This window comes from Coenobita brevimanus, chromosome 72 (assembly GCF_032717465.1).
Source record: "Coenobita brevimanus isolate Jiangsu-jjx chromosome 72, ASM3271746v2, whole genome shotgun sequence".
In the NCBI taxonomy this organism is placed as follows: Eukaryota; Metazoa; Arthropoda; class Malacostraca; order Decapoda; family Coenobitidae; genus Coenobita; species Coenobita brevimanus.
This window is the reverse complement of record NC_137025.1, coordinates 14170295-14186067: the sequence shown is the minus strand read 5'-3', so window position 1 is coordinate 14186067 and position 15773 is coordinate 14170295. Positions and strand designations below refer to the sequence as shown.

The 15773-nt window shown below is 42.3% G+C and overlaps 1 protein-coding gene across 1 annotated transcript in view; it reads right to left on the bottom strand.

Moving 5' to 3' along the window:
- The window catches only part of LOC145407034 (delta(14)-sterol reductase TM7SF2-like), an 82969-nt gene that overhangs the window by 45288 nt on the left and 21908 nt on the right, over positions 1-15773 (bottom strand). The window lies entirely within an intron of this gene.

Below are 15773 nucleotides of genomic sequence, written 5' to 3'. Positions count from 1 at the left end.
CACATGACGTGTATAACTTAATTCCTTTACTATAAAAAGTCTTCCTTATATTTAGTAAAACAGCTCTGGCTTAGGAAGAGCAAAATAATATACAATATAACCTGACTGATTTGGGAAGAGAAAATTAAAATACCTACAATGTAGCCTGACTGGCTTGGGAAAAGCAAATTAAATAACCTGACACCCTCACACACACAACCATTACCGGTACCTTACCCACCCAGCGGTTGATATCAGGAGAGGTTTACAACAGACGCGACGCTCAACCCTGCTCTTATCTTATACACAATTATCTGCTGCCGTTACCTGCCAACTAATCCACGGCCCTAATCCGGTCTGTGTTGTATCCGCACACTCAGTTATCGTGCGCACTCTGGTTTCAATGGAAATAATGTTTACCTTCTTCAGTACAACGTTTCCCTAATAAAGTATCTAGTTGTGGGAGACTTTTCATAATTCTGCGAATAACAAGATATAAAGCTTGACCTACACTGTAATACTAATGGGACATATAATATTAACGGGACATGCATTTATTTTGTCCTGTTTCACCCACATGAAACATATCAATACTCATATAGTTACGGCTATGTTCACACTATCCAGTATCACAGACAATTACGAAGTATGAGAAATATTTCAACTAGCATCTCTCTCTCTCTCTCTCTCTCTCTCTCGGGAAGGAAAGATCACAATGACCGGCAAGGTTGGGAGGGTGACTAGACACCTGCAAGGGATTGGGAAACAGCTCCCCTCCTCTCCTTCAGGTCTTGGTAGGGAAACTTTTCATGAAACTCAAACTCGCTGTTGCTGTGTGTGTGTGTGTGTGTGTGTGTTGTGAGATATCTTTCGAAACTTCACGTTTTAATGGAAGAAATAATGAACTGTGAACGTCAGAAGCGAAACTTAACCATCTAACAACACTTGAGACTACAAAGCACTCAGAGAGTGCATACCTCCGGCAATGCCATTGCCATTAAAAAGGATTCGGATTCGGATTCGGATCCGTGGAGATGTTGTGTGGAATACATAGGATCCAGATCCGCCCCCAAATTTAACCAATTGTTCCTTGACCCACAGCCCACTCTTCCACAAAATTTTACTGAAATTCACAGCGAACTTTTGGAGATATTGTGCGGGAAACATAGGATCCGGATCCGCCCCCAAATTTAATCAATTCTTTCCTGGTCCATGGCCCACCCTTCCACAAAATTTCACTGAAATTAATTGAGAAGTTTTGGAGATCCTCCCCCAGATTTAATCAATTCTTTCCTGGCCTATGGCCCACTCTTCCACAATATTATTCATTTAGAACTTTTGGAGGCATCATGTGGATAAACAAGCAGACAAACACTGGTTAATACATAACCTCCTCCAACTTCGCTGGCGGAGGTAAAAATCCATACAATATCATTGATACGACTACTGGGACTCACTTTTCCACTCCAGTGCATCACCCGGAGGTAAGAAGGCTGACATCAAACGTGATAAGACATACGGTAATAAAAATAAATGCACAGCTATAGTAAAAATAAAAATACAGTTATTGTTAACTAAATGCACACAGCTATCGTACGGTATACATAAAACAAATGCAGTTATTGTACAATAATGCACACAGCTATCGTTAAAAAATGCACACATATTTTGCAGGAGGCTAATTAGGAAGACTGAATGACGCGTGACAAGAAATACAGTATAATAACCGAGGCCACAGGAGCCAGTGACTGAACAAATACAGGCTACAGTATCATGGTTAATGTCAACTATTAAAGGGCACTAAGGTGTTTTATTCTTGCTACCGACGGACGATTTTATTCAGCTGAAGGAAACCCTTGCCCTTCCTACTGAACAAATAACATAATAGCGCCGAGTGATAAGGTTCAATGAGTGGTGGACTAGAGGCGTTGTCTAGCGAGTTAGTGAGACCACCTGCGCCAGTGAGTGCGTGAGTGCGTGAGCAAGCGAGTGTGGTGAGGGCAGCGACCGTGCGGCGTGATATTCTGTACCGGAGGGCAGGATGGCTGGGCTGGGCTGGGGGGGAGGCCAGTTTAAGTGTAGCAGCCGCGCATTCTCACGTGTCATCCACCCCTACCTACCCTGCCCTGCTCTGCCTTGCCCACCCTGTCCCTCTTCTCTCTCCCTCAACCTGAATCTCGTCCCTCCTCCATCATTTTACGTGTGTCCTTCCTCTCCCTCATGTCTTTATTTTCTTCTCCACACATCTACCTGTACTGCTGCTACTACTCTCTCTCAAGCCCTGTCTCACTTCTTCCTCTTCTATCATTTTCCCTGTGCCTTCCTTCCCTTCTTCTCCACCTTCCCCCTCTCTCTTTCCTCAACCCTCATGTTTCTCCTCTCTTATCATTCTCTCACGTACGGCAGGCTCTTTTCTCCCCCAGTCTTCACGTCCACTCTTTTTCTCTCGTCTCCTCTTTGCCCTCTCTCACTTCACTTCTTCAAATCCTCCTCTCATCCTCCACAATACTGCCTTCTCAGTCTCCTGTACCTCTCTCTCTCTCTCTCTCTCTCCTGTCTCAAAATAAATCTCTCTTCTCCGACCATCACATCTCCCTACTGCATTCTTTACATCCTCTCGACTCCTCTCCTCCCAGTTCTCTCTCTCTCTCTCTCTCAAATCTGTTTATCCACAATCTTTTTTCCTTACTCTCCTTTCTTAATAGTTTCGTTCTCTTACATTTTACGCATCAATTTGTCTCAAACTTCATGTGTCTATTTTTTCAAACATTCAGCAGTCTTCTTTCTTTTTCTTTACAACCCCCCCCCAAAAAAAAAAAAATATATATATATATATATCCTCTCCAAGATCAGCTTTTTTATACCCTTCCCTCTCCTATCTTCCTCCTCCAACCCCCCCCCCTTCTGCTCTGCCCTTCTTCTACACCCTTCCTTCCCTCTTTATCAGGGTGTAGGGATGGTTGTGAACAGGGAGTGGCAGGGTAGGGGAGGGGGTAACCAGGGAGTGGGAGGGCAGAGAACTCAGGGGAAAGGGTAATTGAGAGGCTATTACAGCGGTGAGACAGAGGGAGGAGAGGAGACGGGGTGACGAGGAGGTCATGAAGGAGAGAAGGAGCAGAGACAAGAATCTGGGCACCAGCGGCGAGTGTCTGTTGGCACTGTAGGCTTCATGGGCATCCTTTTTCTTAGAGATATACTGTGCCTATAACCGTACACCCTGATATATTCTTTTATGTAATTTATATACTTCTAACACCGACACAGCTTGCCACAATCAAGTACAAGATAACAAATGTGTAATATGCAAAACAGTTAGCTACGAAGTGTGCAATTCCGTCTAAAATAAGGTCTTGAGAAATACACACAGTCCTGATATATCTGGCTTACAATGCAGCTTTTCTATGCATTAAACTTGATAAATATATAAATGATCCCTTGTAACTTACGCTATATACCTAGATTATGAATATATATAGTTACAGTACGGTTAAGTTACCGGTACCTTTTTACTCTACGATGTTTCTGTGAACTGAATAAAATCGTCCGTTCTAAGTCAAAACATTCCTTGCGATAGCTATTGACACCTCTTGTGTTCTAGGTCTTTTTTGAATGAAGTAAAATTATCTGGTGGTAGTATAAAATTATCTGGTGGTCGTATAAATCCAATGTAAATTCCGTAAGTTATTTGCAGCCAAAAAGATAAATTCAGTTTGCAGCTGCATGGTAGGCACAGCACGTGCGGCCTATAAAAATGATATAGTAGCCAACTAAAGATAATCGGCTAGCCTTTGACTTGACAGCAACGACAAACTAACACTGGCAACTATGACTGTTTATATTCTAAATATTACCGGTACATTTTTTTTTCTGACTGCACCATCCCACAAATACACACTATTTACGTTCTTTTTAATGCTGCAAAGGAAGAACCAGATGCTGGACACTTGCATTTTTCCCCCTGAAGACTGAACGGAACTGAAATTCAACCATAAATTTCCAGATGCCATAAAACACTGCGTTTAAAATACTGGCTATCATATGCAGAGACCATGCTGACCTGTTGAATACATGAAAGACTTAATATCCTGCATTAGAGCTGGACAGAAAAGGAGTGAGAATGCGTTGTCAAACGGGTAATGCACGTCGGCTATTAAGGAAGACGGATGGAAACCGTGATTTCTGAGCACTTTCTAGAATGATACAAGATACCGTAGACTTACTATAACTTTTACTGATTTGCATACAATGGGATCATGAAATTCTCTTTGAATGATTCCTAAAAAATTAACTTATGGGTGGGTAATGGTAACAGGCGTTAGAATGTGTTGCTCTGAGCCAGCACACACACACACACACACACACACACACACACACACACACACACACACACACACACACACACACACACACACACACACACACAATCTAAGTAAGTACAAATCTAAGCTAAATCTGAAGAGGCGTCACTGGTACCTATCATTTCTTTCTAGAGGCGGGTGGGAAGGAGAGGATACTATATCAGTTTTCGCAGTTGTCTAAAAAGACTCGAGTCATCATCAATAATCCTCGTCAGTGCCATTACATTAGATTAGCAGAGTGAGTAAGACATTCCTGGCACTTCTAAATACATATCTGGTTTGTCTATCTAGGGTGTTGATGGAATAATGAACCTCGGAATCTGACTTCCTGGCCTACTAATAAATCCAGAGACGGATGTACTGATATACCAGTGTTTATAAATAGGCTATAACGGCATATCAGTACTTCCGACTCAATGTTTATACTGCAGATACCACCATGCACCACAATCACCCGACCATCTCACAACACTGAGTTTCTAAGTAGGGTACGAAACCAAGACATCATAACTGAGGTTATCTTGTCACCCCTTACGTGACTGGAATTAAGGCTGTCTGTCAGGTGGTTAAACTATGAATTCTCACAGCCAAGCATTCCAAAGTCAGTGAGTGACGTAGATACCGCTCCTTTGCTCTCACACATGGCTATTACAATGGACATTGTTCTGCTGAACTCATGTCTGAATGCCTTCCTTATAATCTCTATTCTTACATTCTCACCACCTTTACCCCCCAGCTTGCTAATGCAGAGGTCACGGCGTTTTCAGTCTTCTTACAAACAACTGCCGGAAGATACCGGTACTCTTTTTACACTAACGACCTAAAACTGCCATCTCTCCATCTTGAATCCTGGGCTGTAACAAAAAAAATAACACTAGACTACAGAGCTAATCACAAGTGCTACGGAAAGAACGTAGAACCGTAGTATTGCCTTTTTCTGCCACTGAGCTACTTGAAATTAACTGAAAAAGGACGAAAACCTCCTCCAAGTTAAGATGAATGAACTGTAATAAACCTTGGAAATCTTCCTCTTTGTCTTTCCCGCTGTCCACGACCTTCAGGATTTCAAACAAACAATGTGTCCAGGCATCTAAAAATGATCGAACCATATTGTAACTCATTCTGCTTTACCCTTCCCCCTTTGGTAATTATTTAATCTCTCTCTCTCTCTGCGGGCCATGTGTCCTGTTGGAACTTATTTAAAAAAAATAATAATAATAATAATGATACTAACTACCTATGTGCCGAGTGTTGAATACTGTATGGAGATGTAAATGATGTCAGAGGAAGTGGCTTGGGTAAGGGTGGAGTGACATGGCTGCTACCTGTATTAAGCCTGTCCTACCCAAGGTAATTTATTCCAACATACCTGCCCAATTACCGGGTGTGCGGGTGAGGATGTAGGTTCTCGGGGTGAGGGAGTAGGGCTAGGGGATTGGAGGACGGGGCAGTAAGGGCAGGTGAAGGGATACAGGTAGGTTTAGGAGGTTAGGGAGTGGGTTCAGGAAATAGGACTAAGAGTAGGGAGTCCAGGGTAAAGTGGTGGGGGGCAGTAAGTCCATGGTGAGTGGGTAGAGGGAACAGGATAAACAAAATGAGGAGGTTATGTGCATGGGGTTACAAGTACAGAGTGAGGGTATAGGGCCAATACAGCGTGAGGAAGTACGGGTAATACATGGCATGGTGGTAAGGGTTAGGTATGGCAATAGGTAGAGGGAAATACGTCCATCCAGGTGGCACACACACATACCGCATGTCACGCTACACTGACATAACGTAACTAATGTCGAACGTACAGCATGTGTCATAAATATCCTGAATAACGTTTTTTTTTTTTTTTTATCAACCCAAGTGTGGCCGAGCAAACCCATCAACCGCAGGTTACTGCCCCTGCAGGGCCGTCCCGTGCGGTGAACCAACGTTCCCTTGCAGCTGACGGCGCTTCGCCACAAAGAGGCGCAAGGAAAAGGGGTAAAAGTTTGGTTCCTGGATGGGCGCCACATCTGCGTCTCCGCCCAGTTAACCGGGGCACCACAGCAGACTCCACTTCATCTCGTAGTGACCATATGGTTACCACCCAGCGCTGTAAATGGTTTCATGGGTTACAGGAAACCATTAGGATTGTCACTCAGTGTAGTCACCTGAAGTGAAAGAGGAGCAAAAAATGACAGGAAGGAATGGGGGGAGTAGGAAAAGAGGTGGGTAGACAGAGAAAATGAGAAAGAGGAAGGAAGAAGTAGGTAGCACTACATCAAGTGAGTGGATGATGGCCACAGGCTGCTGCCACCTACCACCTCGGATCACTGAAGGCTACTGGTTCGGAGTACCGTTGTGCCGGACTGTAACTGTAGTTCTCTTCTGCAACCAGCAGTACAGGTGGTCCCGGTACTTAAATGACTAACCTCTAATAGAAAGCATGTGCTGAATCTTAATGTACAGATGCTACCATATAGTCCTAAGGTCATGTTTTGTTGACTTTGCTTTCGTAACACCACTTCGGCAATGATATGTCTTTCCCATTACACTTCAGGCTAATATCTTCTTGGATGGTACTGATACAAGTTGTGTTAATATAAAAAAAAAAATACTAACAACCTACAAAAGAATAATAAGGTGCAAAACATGCTGAATTATTCGCCAGGAAAGAAAAGCTGCCAAGACTCCAATGCCGACAAGAAAAGTGTTCAAAGTCTAACGTCTGACTGAATACAAAGCAACGAAGAGATTTAGGTATCACGCTGACACCCGTAACAATGCTAGTACACGTTTCTTCCCCTTAAGTCGAGTAAAATCATCTGACAGTAGGTAGAAAATAACAAAACCGACGTCATCACACAGGAGTTAAAGAGAGTGTTTCCACCTCCTTCAACTGGACGGTCTATCCCAGGCAGAAAAGTAAAAACTGTTTAGTGACGGCAAAACTGACAGAGATAGACAGAGACACCAGTAAAAAGATAAAAATAAAATAAATAAACAGTCATCTTTCTCAAGGAATAAAGGGCCTGTTCAATGATAATACAGCAACCACATGTACATCTCACTAAAGCACACACACACACACACACACATACATACACACACACACAATTATCATAATTAACATAAGCAGCTTTACTTCGTCACTGATTTAGTTGGTGGGACAGCAAGAGGCAGGTGAAGTGGGGATAAAGTAGGACACAGGAGATTAAAGGAGAGTAAGAAAAGTTAATGAGCGACGTGGAGAAAAAGGGGGAGGAAAAAGCGCGAGGTGAAAGGAAGGACGCGTTGTGTGTGTGTGTGTGTGCGCGCGCGCGGCTGTTGGGGGAGGAAGGTCTTACAACACGAAGCAATAAATGGCAAAACAAACACAGGCCCTTTACAACACTCCCTACATAACAACACAGCCTCCTCCCACCTAGCCTAATCTAACTTACCGTGCTCTTGTAACCAAACTAACCGAAGTCAAGTCCGAATAATGCATCACTCAGCCCATGGGCCCTGACTCAGCCACCACCCATTCCGTATGGTACCAACACCACCTCTTTAAGCCTAGACACCATCCATCCTTCCTACTAACCTGACAGACTATAACTACTGGCTGTATTGTAGGTGACACAGGAGGTTTCTCAACCCTTCTTCCTTGGTGATTTATTACATCGTAACATTTTCTTGTATATTTACATCGTTCTCTCATCAACATGAACTGTATCAATGACATACACGTAGATACCGAGGTGAAATCCCTGGCAGTTGCGCTGCCGGATATTAATATATCAAGCAACCGAGGTTAAACAGGCAGAATAAATCGCTAAGGAAGAAGTGTTACAAATTTTTCCTAGCCACCTAAAATCCGACCATTATTTAGGCCCATGCAATATCAGAAGCCACCGGTACGGTACTACTGACAACTAACCACATCACCATCAGTACACACTGCAGGCCTACTCGGTATATAATTCACTTAGTTCCTCTCACTTTACTGCGCCACTATAACCAAGCCGTCAATCAGGTGCGGTAATCCCTCACCCAACCACCGCCACCACCACCACTACCCCAGCACACGCCTAGACACCACTAATCCCCCACAAGGCGGCGGCCAGCGTGGACCAACAGAAGGGGGGAGCTTGTGAACACAGAGGGGGACTATAAACACGTACTCACTACCTCACTAAACATTCCTTGACACCTAAAGTAAAGCAGCACGAGTGACAGGTGCTTCCACGGCTTTTATAAAGCATTCTCAACTTTTTCTTAGTACAAACAAATCTCCACAAGTTATTTATTGGTACACATTTTATATTTCTTACCTTGTCTCTTTAATAATCATTTTCATCTGACTGCGAAGTGTCTGGCAGCTACATGTATATAAAAGTATACACACGCAAGCTTTGACACAACTTAAGAGAGTTTATAAATGCGGTCCTTCAGCCTCAGCTACGCTTTATGGTTTTTGATGACGGAATGGAAGAATAAGTCTGAGGAGTAAGTAGACATCACACTCCTGACTCAATGCGATGATTCTGGGTTAAAAACTGACATTATTACCAGGACTACTAAATGTGAACAAAGAGTCTAGGTTAAGTGGATGCTGCAGAAATTAATGTTATGTGTAAAGAGCGAGACTGGGTTATAAGCAGCCATCAATTTCATGACTTAAGTGTGGAGAATGAACATGGATCATAAGTACCGAATATCTAGCTAGAAATCACACTACTAACGGCTGAATGTGAAGAGTGGGCCTTGATTTTAAGTCAACAGTACACCCATGATTCCTGAATACCGGTACTAAGAGTACGTCTGGGTTAGCCAGTAAAGTAAGTCTGGGTTAGCCTATAAGCTGAGGTTACACTATGATCGTTGCATCAAGGGTGTTGCTACTCCAGCCGGCTGATGTTGTGCTGGGCCTATTTAATGCACAAGGGTCCAACCCGCGCCAAGACAAACTTAGATGAGTACAACACGAGCGCTACAATACTATAAAACAAGGTATAAAACGGCGACTGCTGGCGACTTAGCTATATAGACAACAAGTCTCGTCTCCGGATGACTCACTTTGGATTGATTTACTGATATGGTGAAACAATACAGGGTGATTCATACCTTTATTACTGCTCTAATTGGAATCAACATTTCATTCATTAATCACACTATAATGGTTCAAAGCTCTTTACCGCTGGTGTGTGCTCAGCCCTACCCAAAACATCTCGCAAACAAACACAACTCCAGCAAGCTAAGAGAAAGATAACTGTTCGAATAGGTAACTGTTTTCCTACACCACAGCGTACACCATTTTAAGACGTATACATACACTCCAGCTATTGTACTGTAATGGTGTGTGTAGTGACCGACTGCACTGATAAATAATAGTTTCCATCCTGTACGGGGTGAGATGTGATCAGTGCAATGCTGAAAGCCTAAAAATTTCGAGTCTTCATTCACACCTTGCCATCACATTAGAACTGAAATCTGGAGTCCTTTCAAAGTCATGTATTCATAAGCACTATACTCTGCTCACTTTAAGTAGTCGTTAAACAGCCAGTTCTTCGTCTTAAATACGATAGAGTTGAAAAAAAAAAAAAACACAGGACGAAAGCCATCTCTTTATCTTAAATAACGTAATGCTAAAAAAAAAAAAAAAAAAAAATCCTAGGACGCACGTAAAGGATGCTGACAAATGATACTGTCCTATTCTGTCAATGAATTAGGACAAATAAGTTACCGTACTAAAGGACGACAACCTCCTCATCCTTAAATGAGCTACTGGTAAGCAAGGTAGGCCGACTGATATTTTTCGTAAACACATCCCACATGGGCTATCCTAGACAGAACTCAGACACAAGCGAAGACCAAGACCTCTTTAAGATGTGAAAGCAAGATTACTCAGGGAAGCGTAGCATGTGTTTGGTTAAGCTGTCTGTTGCAATATTCAACACTTCACACCTAGCAATGTAACCAACTGCATACCAGACGAATGGCCCAGACAGGGTGCTGGTGTGGTGGCTTACTGTGTGTGTGTGTGTGTGTGTGTGTGTGTGTGTGTGTGTGTGAGAGAGAGAGAGAGAGAGAGAGAGAGAGAGAGAGAGAGAGAGAGAGAGAGAGAGAACTACCGTATATCACCAGGGGTGTCCTCTAAGTTGAATACAATTGTCAAGATGTATCATTACCACCACCGTCACTCTAACCCCCTTTACAGGCCTATGTCATTGCGTGGGATCCTAAAATACGGCAGGGATAGTAAAACACAACAGTAAAACAATTATCAACAGACCGCCCACCGAAACTGGCCACACATTCACTCACTCATCACGACATTCACTGTTTTCATGTTAGCTCAGGGTCTTGTAAGTGGCTTTACACCTCTTTCTTAGCGATTAGTTCTGCATATTACACCTCAGCATAGTCTTGAGTCATACGTTACTGATGCAAACTATGTCAATATTACAATGATGCAGCTAGATAACATACAAGAGAAAGTTACCGCGCAATATACAAAATCAATCGCCAAGGAAGAGATGCTACGAAACCTCATGGAGAAAATGCCTCAGTGCTAAACTTGCTATCTATTCGGGTCCGACAGACAGCTATAACCTTGACCGAAATGTCCTAGTAAGTGTGGAGCGGACGGGATGTGGACACACACACACACACACACATACACACACACACACTAACCACATCAACCACAAGCGCCATCCCGTTCCCTGCTCAAGAGTACACTGAACTAAGCTTAGTGTAGAGAAGCCACTGTCTGCCTGCCAAAACTCCACAACACTGAAGCCATGCAGGTGCCTCGTACTCGGAAATAAACACGAATACTATACTTACGAAGAATTATTTTTCTCTTAGTTAACCTGATATATATATAGCATCAAATATAAACTGTTGACACGGTGTAATTTGTTGTATGGTTCATTACTAAATCTATAGCCTAACTCAAGGCTCTACGATCTACCTATGACACTTCTGAGAGAGTATGTCACACGGTGTAGAGTCATCCGTAAACATAAGAAAGAGGAAACAATGAAGGAAAGAAAGATAGAAGAGGAAGGAAGAAAAGAAGGAAGGAAAAGAGGAAAGGGGAAAGGGCAGTCATCCAAGAGCGGCACTAGCTACATAGAGTGAGTGGATGGTGAGCGCCCCCACCTTCCACGAAATCGACTTCCAGTTATACAGTACTAATTGGATTATCTTGACAAAACTATTTGACAGGAGTGGGGAACGTCCGGCCTCCGGGCCGTATAAGGCCCGCAAGACCATTTGATCAGGCCCGCGAGGCAATTCATAAATGCAATTTCATAAACTCATGAACGATATATATATATATATATATATATATATATATATATATATATATATATATATATATATATATATATATATATATATAATGTGCTGGGCTACAGCTGATTTTAAGTTGATAATTTTGTATGGCCCGCGAATGATGTTAATTTATCCTAATGGACCTTAACAGGAGAAAGGTTCCCCATCCTTGCTATAAGACGTCATCGTATAAAAGGGGTTGAAACTCAAGGATGATCAATTTTAATCAGCAAAAGCCCTCTCCCTAAAAATACTACCGATATAGCCCATAATAAATACATAAATAAAATTAGGAAACTGAATCAATAAATGCAGTCCCTGATACCATGGTTGGCCATTATGAAAAAAAATACCAAGCAGGAAGCCGTAGAAGTAATAAACTCTTAATTCTTCTTATACTCTAAACCTTTCGTTATCGAAGCCTTCCACGTCCCTCAGCCTCATTAGTTTTATATTATATTATTGCTAATGTATGAAGATCTTATTCAGTGCCAAGCCCTTTCACATAGCCTGCATGAGAAAAACATCCTTAAAGTGCTTTACAGACCTCTGAAGCTGTCTGAGCTCTCCCCTTCCCCCACTTCATCCTTCCACATTCCTTCATCTTCACCCCTTAATATTTTGTGCATGCTACCCTCAAATAATTTGACTGAGTTCGAGGATCTGTCTCTCTAAAGGCTTTGCGTACTGTACATGTTTTAACTCTCTTCAGGCTTTCCAGTACCGTTTATTTTTTCTTTTTTTTTTTCTATCGCTTGACTTTATCCACTTCAAGGACCCGTCTGAAGGCTTAGAGGAACAATAAACTCCCATATTTTCTCTTTAGGATCTACACCTCTAAACTATTCCCTTCTTTCTCTAAGCCTTCCCCTTCCCTAACCCGCCCTTGCCCTCCAACATTCTTTCACCTTTACCCTTTTTCTGTTTAATTCAAGCTATCCCCAGACGATTTTTTTTTTTTTTTTTAAGTTCGATCCTTTCTAAGAGGCTTGGAATTATAAACCCTTTTCTATTGATGTACTTCTAAAGCTCACTCTCCTCTCCATCCGCCTCCCCTCACACATTCTTTCACCCCCTGAGTCTGCAGTATGATTCTACCCCAGCTTGGAAAGGAAAAGCTGAGGGTAGCGACACACCATAAACTCCCTTCCATACTGTAACATTCCATATATTATTCTTGCAACCCTATGAGGATTCTAATTAGCTAAAGAAGAATCCCCCTCTCTATATGGGCTTCTTTGATTGATAAACCCTTACTTATTTTTACACATTTCTGGAATAATGTACAGGCCTTCTTCTTCCTTTATATCCTCCCTACATTCCTTCTCCCTTCAGTTATTATCTGATTCTTTGCTAACCTGGGCAATAATACCGGTAATAATAAATATAATAGTATAACAATACCGTAATAAAAATAAAAATAATAATAATTAATAATAATAATAATAATAACAATAATAATAATAATAATAATAATAGTGATGATGAGTTATGGACAAAGATATCACAAGGCCTTTCACTTCTGTAAGGTCTGTTTTTCTTCTTACTAATGTCAGACAAATCTATTGAGCCTCTCGTAGCGAGGCGCTCGATTCTTGTTTATCAAAGATTCACCATCATATATCAGCTTCGACTCAACCGGACCAAGTGACGCCAGCAAACTCCATGTCAAAATTAAATTATTCCCTTTATTCCTTCTTATAAGCTACTCCTCCCTTACCATTCTCTCTCTCTCTCTCTCTCCGTGCCAGCTTGAGCAGATAAAGCCTTAACCCTAAATCCATTTTATGCTACTGGGGCCTATAAAAGTCGTAGGGATCCAGCGCTCTCACCTCTCTGCAAAATCCACTCGTATCTTATATTCTTGACTACAGTGACTTTTTTTATTATTATTTATTTTTATTTCTTTTAATTCTTGGTGCTCCTGGCGATTTCATGAACCTGGGGAGAAACTTCTGGAACTGCAGGTGTTAGAAGATACAGCACTCACCATAACAACTTCATCATTGTGTTAGGCAGTAGAATCATTTTGAGAAGTTCTAGGAATGAAAGGGTTAATCTTTCGCCACGCCAATCATTTTTCTTTCAAACTAACACCTGTGATAAGTCTGTATAAACATGAGCAAGATTATTAGACATGTACCTGTATTAATCTGTTATATTCTTTACTACACCGTCCCCCCTAAGCTTAATAAAATCGTCTGGAGGTAGAGACAGGCGTTCTTGTACTGACGGTGTTAATGGGAAATATTTGCAAATTCCTTCTCCATGGCAATTTTTTATTTTCCTAATGTGAATGAAATCGTCTGGGGAAGCAAGGATGGCAGAAAAACGTCACCGTATTAAAGGGAATGTCCTTTTTATGCATATCTAACTAAAGTTCCCTCTGATACCATTCTTTTCCCTTAACACTCTAAATCCTCGTCCTTCATTCACACTGATTCCGAGTAAGAGAGTTAGGAAGAAATAAAACACAAATCCAGTGTTAATAACTCCTTCCTTCCCATTATCATCAACCTAACCCTCTTCTGATACTAGTAATTAATGGAGTCGTAGAATCCAAAATCAAGGAAAAGATCACAAGGGGCAGGAAAATTACAGTAACACTGACCCGCAATTACCGTATGGGTCACAACTCCAATCCTTAAAGTAAAAAATAGGTTGGCTAACCCATTTCCCTTCTTTCTCCTCCCACTCAATTTACCAGAAAAAGCCGAGCTACCGGTAAGTCTCAAACTCTCCACAGACTACATTACTGTCTGATAACCTCAAAAAGTTCCTTCCTCAAATTTTACACTTCTCGTCTCCATGGAAATTCTTCAAATCCCACATTAATTTTAACCTTGTGGAGGAGCAAGTCACTAAAATATTAATTACAGCAATACCTGTAATCATATCATGGCATCCCCACCACAGGCGCTCTCTGTCGCGTGTCCCCATCAAATACTTCTCCCCCTTCATGTTCCCTTTTGACCGGTCAGACTTTTGGAAAAAGTTTGATTTCTCCATTTCTCTGTTCACTCAACAAATGAGAACCTGAATGCAACATCGGCTCTTGTGGGTAGAATTTTGAGGGAAGACTGGGACGTACCATAATGAAAACCGCTTGCTTTAATAAGCATCATGTAGTCGAGAGGCACTGACCTGATTCTTCTTTTCCCCTTCAAACACTCACTCTTTCTCTCAGTCCTCACACCCCATTTCCTCTCTTCTCGTCCTCTTCTTTCACCCCTTAGTCTGTGTTGTGATTCTGTGCCAGCCAAGTGTTACTGAACCCCCTTTCCCCCCCAGGCCACTCGCTCAGCCACTCCTCCAACGGCCACAGCGACGCCTGCTCACGGTTATCGCGCCACTATTTTTAAGTTCAAAGGGGATGTGACAGTTTATCTTCACCAAGGGAATGTCACCACACCTAAAGTCATGCCACGTGGAAGATACAAGGCCACAGTACAGGTTTTTCCTTGGCTATTGAGTATGGTACTAAGATATTTATTTATTTATAATTCCCTGCGCGTTATAACACATTTATAAAGGTGACAGAAAATAAAGATGTTTGAAATAAACATGTAGTTCCACATGACCCTGCGGCTAGCGCATTCTTACCCTTGTGACAGAGAGAGGGAAGGAGGAGAGGGGAGTAGGCAAGTAAGCGACGAGGGACGAAGATGACTGGTTGATTTGGTGCTGGTCTCATTCGGGGGACGCTTTTGAGTGTTGAGTTGGAATCTCAATGACTTCAACTGAGTTTATGGGATGGACGCTCACAACCTAGCACTCTCCGGAAAATAAAAATAAAATAAAAAGTTTATTTCATCGGCTAGCCTACTCCTTAGCCTATGTAGAACAGTGGGAAGGATGGAAGAGGGGAGGAGTGGGAGTGCCCGATGGAGGAGAGAGGATAGTGAAGGAAGGGAAGGGACGGGATGGGGGAAAGGAGAGGGGAGGGTAGAAGAGAAGGGAGGGGCAGGGGAAGAGTAATTGGTGCTAGCCAGACAAGCCCTCCCTCTGAAGAAGACCTTCACTGTGTACGTAAATGTTCGTGTGTGTGTGTGTGTGTGTGTGTGTGTGTGTGTGTGTGCGCGCGCGCACACACACACAATACCGTACTGATACGACACGCCTCACCCAGGGAACGAA